The sequence below is a fragment of the Pseudopipra pipra genome, chromosome 10 (assembly GCF_036250125.1).
Source record: "Pseudopipra pipra isolate bDixPip1 chromosome 10, bDixPip1.hap1, whole genome shotgun sequence".
NCBI classification, from domain to species: Eukaryota; Metazoa; Chordata; class Aves; order Passeriformes; family Pipridae; genus Pseudopipra; species Pseudopipra pipra.
Window position 1 is genome coordinate 11,181,299 of NC_087558.1, and position 15,812 is coordinate 11,197,110.

Consider the following 15,812-nt stretch of genomic DNA (forward strand, 5'->3'; position numbering starts at 1 on the left):
ATTTCAAATTATTGAGAGTATTTTCATGACTCAACAACTTTCTAATGACTGTGTACCTTGTTAAAGTCTTGCAGCTCTTTAATAACAAAGTTTTTCCCTGATCCCTTGGCATTCAAACACTCTGTATAACTGAAATGAAATGCATAGTTGAAGTGTTTTTTTAGGACACTCAATTTAAAGTGAGCCCAAAGCAGCAAAAGACTCTTTGAACATCTCCAGAGTGGACACTCCCAGAGCTGTCTGTATACAGTTTGAATTAATTATTCCCTTCATGGAAATCGTACAAAATGTCCCTCAGGCTCTCTTTGACTGCCTTGCTGCCCTTTTGTGATAATCCCTTGCTATCCACTGGGCTTTCTGTGGTCCTAAACTTAACATATAAAGCTATTTTTATCTAGGGGTTAGGGTGTGAATAAATGCATGGAATGTCTCTCAGCATGACTTTGTGAGCCTTTCTTCAACTTGATTATAAATGCTCCAACTTTCTTGCAAGCTGCCTTTGAGCATCCTCCAGTGAAATAGCTGCAGTTAGAAGGATTTCTTCTCCCTTGGGTCACACAAGTCGACAACCAGTCAGGAGCAAAAGAAAAGCTTAGAGGCAGAACGAAGGCTCGGGAGATGGATCCCCTGGTCTCTATTCCTCTTTGCGCCACTGCCACATGAAACGACCTTGGACAAATCTCCTTGCCACTCTTGGATAACATAGGTGTGATGTAGGTGTTCATCCCACAGCTATGCCAGAATCAAGCTGTCTGCCTTTGCTGGGCTCAGCTCAACTCATTTAGTTGAGGTCTCAATAGCACATTAGGGAGGCGGGTTCCTAGCCCTCCATTACTTTTAAGTGGGGACAGATCTGCCTCCAGGGTTCTTGAAAAATCCAGACCTTAATGTTTTATGGAAAGGGTATAAAGGGCCAGGAGAAAAGAAGGATTTTGTTCACATCATTTGTTGTCATGAGTCCTTAGGATGGAGGCAGTTCTGTGAAGCATTGCAAAGATTCCCTGCAACAAGCCCCACAGCCTCTTATTTTTAAAGACCATCAGCAGAGAGAGCACACAGCTCAATTGTTTCATACGAAAATGCCAGTTCAGTCAGGCAGTGGCCAGCAGCAGGATCCCTGCCTTGCAAGAGCCTTGACAAGCTCCACCTGGCAGCTGAGCCACTTCTGAGAATTTAAAAGGTGTGCAGCTCTCATTGTTTCATCATTTAGTTGAGAAATAGCTTCTGCTGGAATTACAAAAAATCAATCAAGAAAAAAAAACACAACCAAAACAAAACCAAACACCAAAGCCAATGAACCACTGTAACCAGCTTGGGGCCCAGCCACGTCAGAGCTGCTGTTTTGGGTCAGTCAGATAGGTGTCCTTGGGTGTTGCCAGTTGTGCTCCAGCTGTGCTGGAGACCACACTGTCAGGTTTTGTGGCTCAATACTGCCTTGTGCCTGCCTGGTCCAAGGCTTGCACAGGGGGACTACAGAGACCCACTACCAGCTAGACAGGGATGAAGGCTGGCTTAAAGCCAACATCAGCTTGCTTGTGAGAGGGACAAAACACCTACAAGCACCAACAGCCCTAGCACTGTGCAGGACTGCATACGTTCAGTGGGCCCTGCTGTGACAAAGAAACGGTGGTCTCAGATGTTCTGGGCCCTTGAGAGCTGTGGTCGGTCAGTTTGGGTCACAGGTAACATGACCACCATTCTGTCAAGCCATCATCCTTCTTATTTCAATGTAAACACTTCCCACCTGTCCCAAATATGCGTGCCATTCTCCAAGACTTTCCAGCATTGCTTGCATTTGCAGAACTTTATTCCCTGCTCCCGCTCCCTGTGCCGCATCTGTTCCCATCACAGCTGTGGCCACCCTGTTCTGGCTGGCTGACACTCTGGCCCCCCTTTCCCATCCAAGCCACCTCCCCTTCCAAGATCAAAATACTCTGTTTTTATTTATTTACCCTGCAGCTGTCAGTGTTGTGTCTGGGTCACTGCACCGCAACGTGGATGGACACGGGACACGCGATACGTGGAAAATCCTTAAAACTGCCAATCCTGGTAGTAACCAACATACACACCATCAACAAATATATCCTTTGGCTCTTTACACATTTGAAAACAACAGGTCCAGGTGATGGAACAAATGACGTTGCTGGAGGCTGGTACAGGCATCCTGGCCCAAACCAGAACTGTGTTTGGCTGTGGTCAGGGAGAAAAGGCAGGGCTGAAGAGAGCAGCTATCCCAGGGCTGCCACCCCGATGTTTTTTGGCACTGCACAGAAATGCACAAGGCCAGAGATGTGGCTCTGAGATATCAGAGCTTTGCTGTCCCTATGCCCCACATGCTGCTTTTTAAGATGACAGGAAACACTTTAAATGTCTCAGCCCTGTTCAGCCACAGCATCTAATAAAGGCAGGCTGGTATGTGGGATTAGCAGGGAACCTCTCATTCCTACACCAGTGCTTAGGAAGCTAAGTTAACATTCCAGCATACTCCAGATGTTGGGGTACCCAACACTCTACTGCACTACATGCAGAATACTTAGTTGATTGCTTTAGGAGGCTGTTGTGCCTGCATGGCCATTTGGAACTAGGGATGGATTGACTGGCTCAGAGCTACTGTGTGTAAGCAGCAATCAGTTTTTTCAGTATGTTAGACCCTGTTTTGTAGGCAAACACTTCATATCCTCTACCTCACCAAAATGCAAATGCCTTCTAAAAAATACCTGTATTCTGCCCACTGCTTAAAGACACTCACCCATGTTACAGCTACACCACTAACCAGGGCTTTGGTTTCCTGAACACCAGGAGCTGGGTGCAGCTGAAGGCAGTGTTCCCCTGCAAACCTGGGTGTTTACTCCTGCTGGCAACTGTAATTCAGGCTGAGGTAGGATGCACACCACAGCAGCTGCATGTGCAGCTGGAAACCAGGTCTTCTTTGGCTGCCAGCCAGTGCCTCAGGCAGTGCTCAGGGCCACCAGAACTGCTCTTTCCTCTGTACCTCCTCAGGGTAGGGGAAGAAAGGGGCATTGCTCTCTCCTTTTTAGCTCCAGGATGATGTTAAGAAAGGCTGGAATGAAAAAAAGGATTTTTTTCTCCTACTTTCTCCTTCTCTAAGAAAAGCCAGTTTGTAGACCTGTTACAAATCAGAACGACACGTAAACAAAAACGCAATTGAGGAAGGACCTTATAGCAGCAATATGTCCAGGTCACAGGTGCCCTTGGTCAACTTGCTATCTTCTAAGCATCATCTGCCTTTTCACTGGTACCTTCCCAAGCTCTACAAGGCAATCAGCAGGTACCTCAACGAGAACCTTGCTGGAACCTCTCACTCAGACTGCCAGGACATGCTTTTGGCACCCAGACTTTTGGAAAAGGGGATGAAGATGAACAGGGAAAGTCTGGAAAATGGCTCCAGGTAGGTGTTACAGAAGCTGCAGGATGCCTGGAGTCTGGCATTTGATGTGGGAATAGGATTGGGAGCCTGAATTAAAGATTGTGTTCAATGGGGACGTGCCAGCTCTGAACTTGCATTGCGATAGTCAAAGGAATTGTCACACTGCTCTCTCTTCAACCAGGGGAGGGATGTGCAGGATCCTGAGGGCTGCAGAAGGCACTGGGAGGACAGAACCTGTGTCACATCCTTCCTGCCATGCAGTCTTCAATCTCTGCATCTTATGCAGCTCACTGAGAATCACAGCCAAAACCATGTCCTCCCTCTTTCTCTGCCTTTGCCCTCCCAACCTTCAGGACTAATTCTTGCATTGCCCCCTCTTCTGCCAGCTGCAGCCCTACATTGTGGGGCACTGAGGAGAAGAGAAACTTGCAGATGATGACATGTGGAAGAGAGAAGATGAAAATTTTCTGGCAATTTGACTCCTTTCCCACCTGATGTTGGTTCCTTTCTCAAAGGCATCCTTTGAGAAGACATAACCCCTTCTGAAAGACACAGAAGGTTAAGATCTACTTTGATATTTATCTATTATTGGTCTATAGTGTATCTAAGTGATGAAAACAGCTATTGACAGCCTAGCAGGTTGGGCAGAAATAGATTGCCTGGAACTTCAGTTTCACATCCCAGCAGTAATATTTCTAGTCCTTCAGATGCAATTAACCTTGCAGCTAGCAGCTTGCTGGATGTTCAGAGACTGACATTAATGACATGTCATGCAAAAGTATTTCTTCCGGGACAGAATCTTATTCCTCTTAGTGCAGCACAAGCAGTTATTGCTCTCTTCCACCCCAGAAGTGGCCACATGTCTCATTCTGGCTACGTATAAAGCAGTTTGTGAAACATGTCAAGACTCTCCAGCATGCAAGGCATTACAGAAATGTAAGACAGGATCTGAGCTATGACAAGCAGAGTGCATGGCATCATATTCCATCGTTCAGCAGGGGAAATAGGGATGCAAAATATGTTCTTGAGCTGAATAAGCCATTTGGACAAATTAAGGACCGAGGTGAACTTTTGTCTCCAAATTTAAACTAAAACTGGATCATAAGCCTTCTCACATTGGTCTGTCATAGCTATCTCATGAAATTACCCCACCTCCATTGCCACCCGCTGTTTTCTAGTGTAGGAGTTCAATTCATAGTTCCAATCACTGTAAAACACCCAAAAATTGAGGCAAAGCAAACAGGAAATCTTGTAGCTCGACTGTAGCAGGGTGAGTCATTTCAATACTTGGTGCACTGTACAACCTCAGACCCCAATGATTACTTTTCATTTCTCTTTTGACCTCATGGGAGTTTTTATTTTTTGGACCTGCTCTGTGAGAAAGCATTTCAGATGTGAACATTTCCTGAGGTCTTCTTGCTTCTTCATGATTTGTGGTTAGCACAGTGCTGGAGAAACCCAGCAAAAATCTCTCTGTTAGCCCAATGTAACCTAATCTAGTCCAGCTGCAGCCCCTGAGTACTAAATTGCAACATCTAAAGATTTTTCAGGCCAAGTAGCACCTCATCACATCTAGTCACCACCTCCATCTGGAGCAAAGGGAAGGGGAGAGCCCCAGCAAGAGGTGGATGATGTGTTTGGGATTAGTTTGCATCCATGGGGGACAGACCCGGATTGTAAAGCAGGGGCAATCACTATCTCTGCCCTTAAACAGGAGTTTCAGTAGTGTTAGCCAGAGAGCCTGAACTCTCCATCCCTTGCTGGTTACAGTGGTGAGTCTATGGAGCCTCATGCTCGCAGATACTGTTCAGCAGCAAGTATCTGCAACGTGTGTTTCTCTTTGCTGTGGGAGGGGCTGGTGGGTGCATTGCCAGCCATGTGGAAGGGCATGGCTTTACTGTGCTCTGTAGGGTATATGTAGTTCCTTAAAACCAAGCATTTTGCAGCCCCAGCGTGCACCAGGGTTTCAGCTCCCATAGGCTGGAACTCCCATCAGACTGGCCAGCACAGGTAGCGGGGGGGGGGGGGGGCAGACAGGACAGCTGGCTTCATGTGTAGCAGTAACCCGAGTTCATTCAGCTTCTCAAGAAGGATTTGCTGAGCTCTCTGTTGTGTGGCTTTATGGCCAGACAGTTCAAAGCTGCTTTGGCTACCGTGCGTCAGCTGTGCTTGATGCCTAGAGTCAATTGGGAATGTTTGATTGTCAAAACATTTTGGTGTCAAGGGCCTCTCCACACCCCCTGGTGTGATGTGATCCCTGGCTAATAGATTAAGCTTGATTTTGGGAGCCCATCCCAAAGCTATTTAGACCCACACGGAGAAAGGGTAAGATACCACTGTTTAAAAATGATAGCTGATGTACCTGCTGGGGTGAGTGAGGTGCTGGGTACACAAGATCTGAAGTAACAAGCAAGTAACTGAGCTCATTTGTCTGCTGTGGCAAATGATTGAACTGAAGACAGCAGAGCACAGACCTGCCTATCTTACCAGGTGTTCTTGAAGATAACCAGAGAAACTGCTTCTTATTTGGGGGAGTTTATTCCCCTCTGCTTTAGTTCTTTTAGATCTTTGGTCTAGGCTTGCCCAGAAGCTTGGCCACAGGTTTGGGTCCCCATTGCTCAGTGATCCAAGTTCAGTTGTTGCTGTGTTGGGGTTGGGAGCTGTTCAGCTCCTCATGTGCACCCCAGAGAAGGAGCTTGCAGTGGAGCAAAGTCTGCTTCCTCACCCAATTCCTGGGATAGTAATGGCTGCACCATGCTCAGGGTGCAGCCCACCCAAGTAACAAGTGGCAAAAGCTGGCATGTTTCAGCCACTCTGCTCTGTCCCCCTCCAGTATCTGGTTCTGTGAAGGGGCACAGGCAGCAGCTGCTGACATTCCAGAGTGCCCAGCTCCATAACTAACCTGGCAATCTCCCTGCTGGTCCTCACTTTGTGTTCATTGGGATATCACAGCCATCAGCAGCCCCAGCGACTGGCAGCAGCAGCAGAGTGACTCACCTGGCCTGGCTCTCCTTGTACTAGATCTTGCTATCAAGATGATAATCTGCCGGTAATTTTTGCTCCAGCTGAGTGCTGTAGACCTGCTCTCACGCATCCTGCTCTCCCTGTAGGCAGAAAGCTTCCCCTCAAATTACCCCACCCTCGGTGTACCCACAGTCTCTGGCCACTCTCCAGCACATTGTCTGTTTTGGAAACCAAAAGCCTCTGCCCTAGTACCTAATTTCAGGAATTAGGCTCTGGAGGCCAGTGAGGTGCCATGGAGAGATTCAGGCAAGTGCATTTTGTGGAGGTTGCAGTGCTGAGGCCATTCATCATTCAGTCAGGGAGGGGATGCCCACACTGCCCTGCTGAGAACAGACATTACAGTTAATGCTTGGCAGCTTCTCCTTAAAAGTTCCCTCCTGGCTCCCTTGTGCACAGGGAAGGACATGTCACATCATGGCACAGCAGTGGGAGAAGGCATTAGACCTTTAGCAGCTCCAGGGCACAGACTACAAGCTGTGAAATGCAGATGTGTATTGCTGCACTAGTAACAAGCACAGGTCATGACTGTGTATCATGCTGTCTTCTCTACTCCTTCTGTCACCCATTTACCTCCCTTTTCTTTCTCCCCTCTGGCTCTCCTTTTTGGTGTTATATGTGATGTAGGGGCTTTATTCAAAGAGGATGCTATACTCCAGGTCTGGGTGGAGAACTCACCATCTTATTTCCTGCAGGACTGATCACCTGTCAGTCCAGCCTGCTTGGGCACAGCAGAGGTGCCAAGAGATGCTTTCATAACTGATTTTCCTGGTCTGACATTGAGGTTTGGGGTCTTTGTGAAAAAAAAAAAGCCAAGCACATATATAGACCTCCTACTCCACAATCAGTAGCATTTAAGAAAAAAAGAGTAAGAAATTAAATGGTTTCGTTGCTTCTCCTGATTCCTGGGAGGAGCTCCATGTTGAGCACCTGAATGATTTATCAGTTTGGAGAGGGGACCCTTTATGTCCTTCAAAAGGGAGATCAGGTCATCTCCTTTGCTGGAAAGTGAACAATGCTGAAGGTACAAAGCTGTGCCACCAGCCCTGAGCCCTGCAGTGATGCTTCCAGGGATAGTATGAGCCTCATGGAAAGGCTTTCTGCAGGAGGTAGGCAGATCTCTTATCCATAGTGATATCAAAGCTACTAGCTAAGCTGAAGGGTCTGACTGTTGTTGTAAGAGCATCTTGGGGCTGGTTTAGAAGTTTCTGAGATTTATCTTAGCTGGGATTGTGAGACTCCTTAATGGAGTGTTTCTGTTTCACAGCTACTAGTAATGAAGGAAAGCAAATATCCCTTTGTTATGTGAATCCACAAACCAGGAGTAAAGATAGGGATGATGTGAATGGTGTCTTCTCGCATATTCCCTTCCTCTGGACCCCTTTGATTTAATTTACATTATTTATTTCAGGATGATCAGTGTCCCACCTTGCCATGGAGGTCAATGGAAGTTTAGTCGTTGACTTCATGCACAGGATTTCAACCCATGTCTGTGCTTAGTGATGGAATGAAATCCATGGCTTGGAATAATTTATCCAGCGTATCCAATCAAACACAAACATACTCTGTGCTTGAAAATAAATGAGGCTTGGAGGCAGCTAGCCTGCTGCAGAGGTTTGTGATAGATTGATGAGCTGAGAACAAGCTGCCACCCTCCACCCCTGTCGTCAGTGACTTCCCAGTCTGAGGAAGGGGATGCCAAGGCTAGAGGTGAAGGATATACTTTCCAATAAGTGTTGCAGTGGGAGGTGAGAAATAAGTGCTCCCAGTGGAGTAGAAGAGGAAAAAAAGGCAAGCACTGTCCTCTGTTAAGCAGGGTACAGTTTAGACCGAGCAGCTGCCTGACAGGCTTCTGGCACGGGGGTCAGGGCAGGAGCAACCCTGTGCTTGCAGCACCTGTTATTGAATGCTACCAGCAGGTACCAGGGCACACAGACCAGGATTGCTGGCTGATACAGTCTTTTTCCAGTCATGTGTGAAAGTAAGGGGCCTGTGAGATGAAAGAAGACAATGAAATGGCTCACAAGGTCTGCCCTCGGTGAGGTGTGATAACAGCAATGCAGAAGGACTCACATCCCAGTGGCTTTTTGGGCTTAAAACTGAAAATAAAGTCTGAGTTTGAGTTCCAGTGTCATCATGCAGTGATCTTTAATTGGGAAATTCATGTTACTTGCCCTTTCCCTCTTTCCCCCATAGCATGCCAGCTCTAGAAGCATGACAGAGGGTCGTATGTAACAGCGACATGCTTCTCCTGCTGCAGAGTAGCTGCACCATCAGCTGAACTGAGCTGTCACAGTCGGGGTGGGAGGGTGGTGAGGCTTTGATTCAGCTAAACAATGGTTATGCCAGGGCCAGCAACTTGCACTTCTTTGCCCCCATCTCAGTGTTAATTAAGAATAAAGTGAAATTCTAGATTAGCAAAGAAAAGTTTGAAAGGGTGAAGAGTGTGTAACCTGAAAGTGAAGAAACCAGAAAGCAAAGAAAACCTTTAACTGACCATTTTGAGTACACGTTGTTTGTGATTGTTGGATTTAATTTTTTCTTTATAACTGGGGCAAACCATAATTCAGAGATTTATTTTTAAGCAACATCTAACTAAAATATATATATATATATAAAGGAAGTGTTTAAGGGCATATTTTACTGTGCACTAATGAACTATAAAGGATATAGTCTAAATTTTTCAGGTATTTTGAAAGCAGTCCCACTAAAAGCAAAAACACTTCACATAAATCTCTCTGCTTTCTAGGTTGTTTCCTATGTGTTGGTGCTAAACTAGAACCTCCTTCAGCTGAGGATCTTTTCTTCTCACCTTCACCCCACCCCACACTGCCTTCTAACCACTGACAGTGGGTAAAAATATTCATGTTTCAGTCCAGTACCTTTATGTGCATCTCACACTGGAGGGTTTTTTCCATTCCCCTGGGGTTGGGCAGGCCACGATTATCACTCTAATAGAGTTAATTAAGAGCCTAGAGGCTCTGATGTTTTGTTTTCTTTGGGACCAGACCTTTGGCTTAGGCCTCTGAGCTACCTGCTGTGCCCCAGCCCTTTCCCTGTAAAAACAGCCAGGCAAAATCTGGGAACTGGCTCTTCAGAAGCTGTGTGCACCCCCTGGCCTCAGTGTGTGCTATGGGATCAGATGTTGATGTCTTCTCCCCCACGGCATGTAGTTGAGCTCTGTTGGCTAAGGTAAGCTCCCTGGAAAGGAACAATTCCTTAATTGTGAATTAGACGATAGCTCGAACAAATAAAAATGACCCTATGAAACAAATCAGCAAGACAAGGCATGTCCCCAAAAAGTCCATCTCCAGGATGGGTTTGGTGCTCAGGATGCCAGCAAAGCAGTAATCTGCTCAGAGAGCAGGTGAAGGCCATCAGACTGGGGCTGTACTCACTTATCCTTAGCACCTGTGAGAACCATCCCCCAAAGTGAGTTTTCCCCTTGCTACAGCCTGGCTCAGCTCAGTGGAAATCTCTGAGAACAGGTAAGGACTTTTTTTAATAACTATAGGAGCAGAGGGTCACTCCCAGATGTGGAATAAAATAATAAAGGGCTTTTTTGTGGGAATCTTGCTGTCCTCTGGAGAGTTGTAAAGATCAAAGACTTGAAACAGTGGCTAATTGCAGGTGAGGTTACTCCTGTGAAACAATTAGCCCGTGTGTGCGCGTGTGAAAATGGAGAAGGTGCGTTGCTAGCAAACTGAGGCATGTGCAATAAAACTACCTCAATTTTAGGGGATGTTAACTATTCCCTTTCTGAGTTGTGTTTTTTCTAAGTGACCAGTTTGAGTCACAAAATCTTTGTGCCCCAACGGCTCCTGTTCCCTTTCTTGGCTTATAAGTGAAATATGAGTGCAAAGAGCATGCACAGGACTTAAATGACGGGGAGAAATGAGCACAAACCAGTGTGGTGTTCTGGAGAGGAGTCTATGTTCTTTAGTCTGTGAGAGCTGTTCATGTGGCAAAGAAGAAAACAGAGGTTTAAAAGTTATAACTCTGGGGTTTTGAAGCCTTTGTCTCAAATCTTCACGGAGTTGTTCAGTAATTTGAAGGACGAGAGTAAACTGTGACTATAATTTGAAATGGTCAAACTTAAAAAAACAGGGGGAGAACAGACAGTTTTCCATAAAACTGAAGGAATCCAAGGAGGTCTCTGAGCTGGGCAGTCAATCCTAGTTTATTTACCATTGCTGTGGAAACTATGAGGAACTGTAGAAAAAAAATGTCCTGAAGAGTAGTGAGGAGGGGTTTCAAAGGGAGGGAGTTGAGCTGGTAATTGAACAACAAAACAGCCTTGGGAATTCGTGTCTGCAAAAGGATGAGCAGAGCTGAACAGGCACAGCCCTTGGATCCAGGGTAGCCAGTGTTCAGGAGACAAGGCCTAGGGCTTGCTCTGTGGTGAACCCTCTCTGGTCAGAGGAACAAACCAAACAAGAGCAGTGAGGGGTAGAAACCAAGACCTGATGTTTTCACAAAGGCCTGATCTGGGGTCTTGTATTTCTACCTCAGATTGAGGAGGGGCTGAAAAGACAAGGAGGAGGATAGGAGCTCGGAGGACAGGGAGTAGTTCTGTGTCAAAGCAAAGTGAAAGATTCTGCTCATGAAAGTTACTGAGATAGTAAAGAGAACTGTGAAGAAGTGATAAAATGGCAAATAACAAGAAAATTACACCTATTTTCCCTTTGCTTCTCTTTCACATGAGAGAGATGCTCAGTGAAGAAGTTAACAACAAGCTTGAAAGTAACCAAAGAAAAGTCTTCTATTAGCTTGCTAGGCAGGTGATTTTTTTTCTTTCTTTCTGCCAGTATCTGTGAACTCCGAATACAGATAAACTATGAAAAGGCTACTGACATGAAGCTGAGCCTGGGGGGGGTATATCAGATTATAAGAGGGGCACTAGTCACATTGTGCCATCATTTTAGTTCTTTATTCAGAGACAGAAAGCAAAAATCTGTATCCTTGTTCCCTCCTGGGCTTTTCAGGTTCTATTTCACATCCTCATAAAGTCTGAGGCAAGACACCTGTCGTCTGAGCTTTGGAGTATGGCTGTGGCTGGCACTTAACCCCTCTTTTCACAACAGGTATCTGCTCTCCGTGCACCAGTGGCCTAATTGCATGCATACATGTTGACACAGGGTGGAAAGAAGAAAGTCTTTAGTTAAGCAATTAGTTGCTGCCATTGCAGGCCCTGCCACAGGATAATTGTGCGCCATTAAGTAATGTTTGGTTCTGAAATGTAGCAATTATCTCGGTAATTGCAAGGACGTTCCTTGAATTCTAACCCATTTTATTGACGTGTTGAGTGTTTCTGCTCACATCTAAGCTGCTGGAGTGCCTGGTGTGAGACAGCGGGGAAGCAAGCAGGGAGGAGGAAGGAAGTGTGTTCTCTGGGAGAGCCTGCCAAGAGCCAGAATTTGGTGGTGCTTTTTGTGTTGCAAGCACCTGATATTGAGCTGGCTTCACCCTGCTCAAGTCAAGACCTCTCAGCCTGAGCAGTGGGATCTTCCCTCTTCCCAAGATCAAAGCAGATATGGGGTAGTGGATCATACTCCCTCTGGGCTAGTGTTTGACCTTGCCAGGTCTCTGTCTCCTTTCAGATGTGCAAGTCATTCTTGCACAGCACCAGCTTGCTTCTAATCTTGAAGCTTTGTGGTCCAATGTTTCTCTTCGGCCAGGAGTGATCTGAGCTCCAAGGGGATGGGATTGGCCACTAGAGGGTAGCACAATTAAAAGCATAAGGAACTCTAATTTCTCGAAGTCGGACGGCTGTGCTGGGGGATGCACAGCAGGGATGGCCATGCCTCCAGGCTACCTGCTGCCCAATGGATGGGGCAGTGCAGGAGCAGAAGCAAGCTCATGGTGAGGAGAGGACTTGCCACAGTGAAGCAGAAGCACATGGCAGCAGAAGAAGAGCAGGACTCCTACTGCTCCTGCTCTTCCTGGCCACCATCCTCTTTGCTCCCTCCTCACCAGAGTCCAGGGTCCTAAAGGAGCATTTTGGCTTGACTCTGCTGTTGGCTTAATGTAATTTCTTGATCCGTGGCTCTTACCCCAAGCTCAGAGCTGGGATACCACTATGATAGATGGACAATAACAAGGTCTTCCTCTGTTTTTTGAGTTAATGCATCTATAAAAGACTTATTGGGTTAAAAATACTAGAGTACATACTGTTCTTCTCGTGGCCTTTGCGGGCATGTACGAAGTGCTATGCACACTAGTAGATGAGAATGTAAAAGGTTTTTAAAATCACACTACTGTATGAATGGAGAGAAATGAGTGGTGGGTCACAGAGGAACCAAGATTTTAATTTTAAAGCATGCCTCTGGAGCCAAAGGTCAGAGTAGAGCCATCCTCCCTTGAACAAAATCCCCACCACAACACTGTATTAACATGATACTTAAAAATGCAGCTGCGCTCTCGGGTTAAAGTCCTGGCTGTGCAGAGAGCACACTCGGGCAGGATCAGTTTCAAGGATGGAGAAATGTGGTGTCTGACGCACACTAAAATGTCTGTCTCCTGATCCGCTGTGCAGCAATGCATCAAGCACGTCTTGAAACGTGGGCTCTGCCAGCTGCCAGCACGCGCCAGGGACAGGGGGCTAGCTACAATGTTAATGTAGTTAATTGGGGATGTGGAGAAGCCTGTGAAGGAGAAGGCAAATGCTTTTCTTATAGTCGTGTGGCTCATTAGAGCAATTGCATAGCACTGGCAGGGTGAAAGAGCTTTTTCTCTTCAAGGGTATTCGTAGCATGCCAAGAAGCCTTGTTGCTTCATGGGGGTCATGATGATGTTTCCTTGCTGTGTTTTGGGCAGCATTGGGCCACAAGCAGGTGCACTGCAATAGCACAGTGCAGTGTTATGACACTGCTGTGAAAGAATCCAAGTGACTTAAGGTAGAAATTTCTGATTGCGTAGAAAAGCACCAACTTGAAACTGATCCTCACTAGTTGCAGGATATCACTGTGGTAGCAAGATAGAAGAGCACAGAGTGCTTGTTTAACTGTGAATATCCCCTTGTAACTCGTGGGACAAACTACGGTCTTTGCACTGTGTCTGCCCATTTTAAACCAAAAGATTTATTCACCAGACTGAGACCCCTCAGGTTAATATATCTTCAAAGGTCGTTGCTGGTCAGCTGTCACCAAGGAAAGCTTAATCTGCTTTTCCCAGAGTACCCTAAATGTGAAGTGACTCTCTGCCTACTCTCACACACACCAGTTAACCTCCAGGAATCCTTGCAGTATTGTGTTTTATACTATTCCCTTCTCAGATACATAATCCCCTCGGAGCAGTGGGGGAGGCCGTGTTTGACCCCCACCTTGTTTTACAGACTGCCAGGTGATCTGGGGCTCTTGAGTTTGTGCTTTGGAGAGGAGTGTCTGCAAGGTTATAGTCATGTCTACAGTGAGGGTCATTGCCTTCTGGAAGAAAGATGTCCATCCTAGAGACATGGGCCAGGAGGAAATGGACCTTGAATGCACAGACTCCTCAGGAACTAAGGAGCACATTTGTCCTGTGCCTTCCCTGGTAGCTTCCAGCTCCCCTGTGCCTCTTTCTGCATTGCTTTGGCCTGGTACTATATGGGCAGGACTGGCCAGGGGTGGCCAGTAAAGGTCAGGAGGCTCTGGAGTGCCTTACTGAAGGAAATGAACATTCACCAGCTGGCAGCATGGGTGTGAACCATTCCCTCTGGATATTTGAAGCATGAGCAAGTACAGTAGTGTGTTGAAGTTGAGTGTGTTGGCCTTTTCTTTATTGCCTTAGGGAACAAAGAAGTCTCTTATTAGCCCTCAGGTGGCCTGGTGTGGGCTCTGTATTCCGGGTGGCAAAGTGCTTCCCTGGCCTGACCCTGACCCTGGAGTGCAATGGGAGGAAGATGACTGGGAGGGGGAGCGCATGGGGGCTATTTTTGTTCCCATATCACTATCTAGTTAGACTCCAAGATGCTGTCCTTCACTGCTGTCTGCTGCCTCGCTTGCTCTGTGGCTCTCAAGTGTTTATCATTGACAGGCTGTGAGCAGATGGACTGGCAAGAAGAGATAAATTTGACCCAAGAAGATGTCATTTGAGGAACAGCTGAGGCTAGTGTTTCACCAGATGTCCCAGCTTTAACCCATTAGCAACTTCAAGGAACCCAGCATAGTCAATGGCTTAAACACACTCCATTACTAAACAGGCAGGGCACAAAGGCTATTGTTACAATTTGCACAATAAGCAGATATTCCAGGTTTTTTCAAAGGGGTACTGTGAACTCGAGCCCAATAGGGTGTGCAATAGTGATGTGCACCATGGTCCTCTGCGAGCTTGGCTCAAACAGCTAGAGTTAGTCAAAATGTTACCCATTTAGTGCTAAATGACTCTGCTGGTGTGTGAACCAGCAGATACCATGTTATGACAATACTGACAAATGCTCCCAAAGACATCCTCGTGATTGGGGTAGCCGGTTTTCCCCTTAGTGGCTCTGTATTGGGTGTCCCGAGAGGCACTGCTGCTTCTGCTGCCAGATTAAATGTGTAAGCATGTGCTTGGTGGCAGTGTACCCTGGGCTGTGACAATGTGGGCTGATCACTATCAGATTGTGCCTAGGAAACACTGCAGAGTGGTGAGCGAGCCCACGTGAGTGGGTGGACATGCACACAGTCACCGAGCAAGAACATTACACAGTTGTACAGATCCCTTTCCAGAATCCTCGATGGAGAGCACGCCCAGCACTGAGCATCAATGTCTCTGCATCTGCACCCAGTGTTGCTGTAACTCTGCCTATGTGGTCCTCCAGGAAGGGTTGCCGTCTGACATTCAGATAAATTTAACAAACCACATTTAAACTGGTAAAAGGAAGTAGTGGCTATAAGGTCATTCCTTAGTGTAGAGATGTGAGATTTATGGATATTTGAGCCAGTGAGACAAGCTGGCTGTGGCCTGATCAGGAGAGTATCCCCCACAGTGGCAGTATCCCCCAACTTCCACTGACAGCTTTATGCTTGTTTGTTGGAGGTGACTAACACTGGTTTTGCTGGTGCAGCAGCTGCTGCACTGGGACACAGCGTCCAAGGTTGCCGGGACACAGGCAGGTGTCTGTTATTTGCCCATGCAACTTCTTGTTGTCAGAATTATGAAAAGCTGAGCATCTTGGGGTATTTTCCTATGTGTAGTCTGAAAAAGACCAAGTTTACAGTGTCTCGTGTTAAATCCCAGCTTGTCACCTTTAGCTCTGATGAATCCACTTCCATGTATGCTCCCAACCGACAAAGCCAGAAAGCCAAGGGAGCACCTTCTCATTAGCTGATGTTTGTTAATGGGTGTTTTCTACCCCAGGCAAAATTGAGTCTAATCAAATTGCCCTCTTCAAATTAATTGCCTTGTTCAAGGTCTGATCTGGGAGGTGGAAGAACAACTCCTC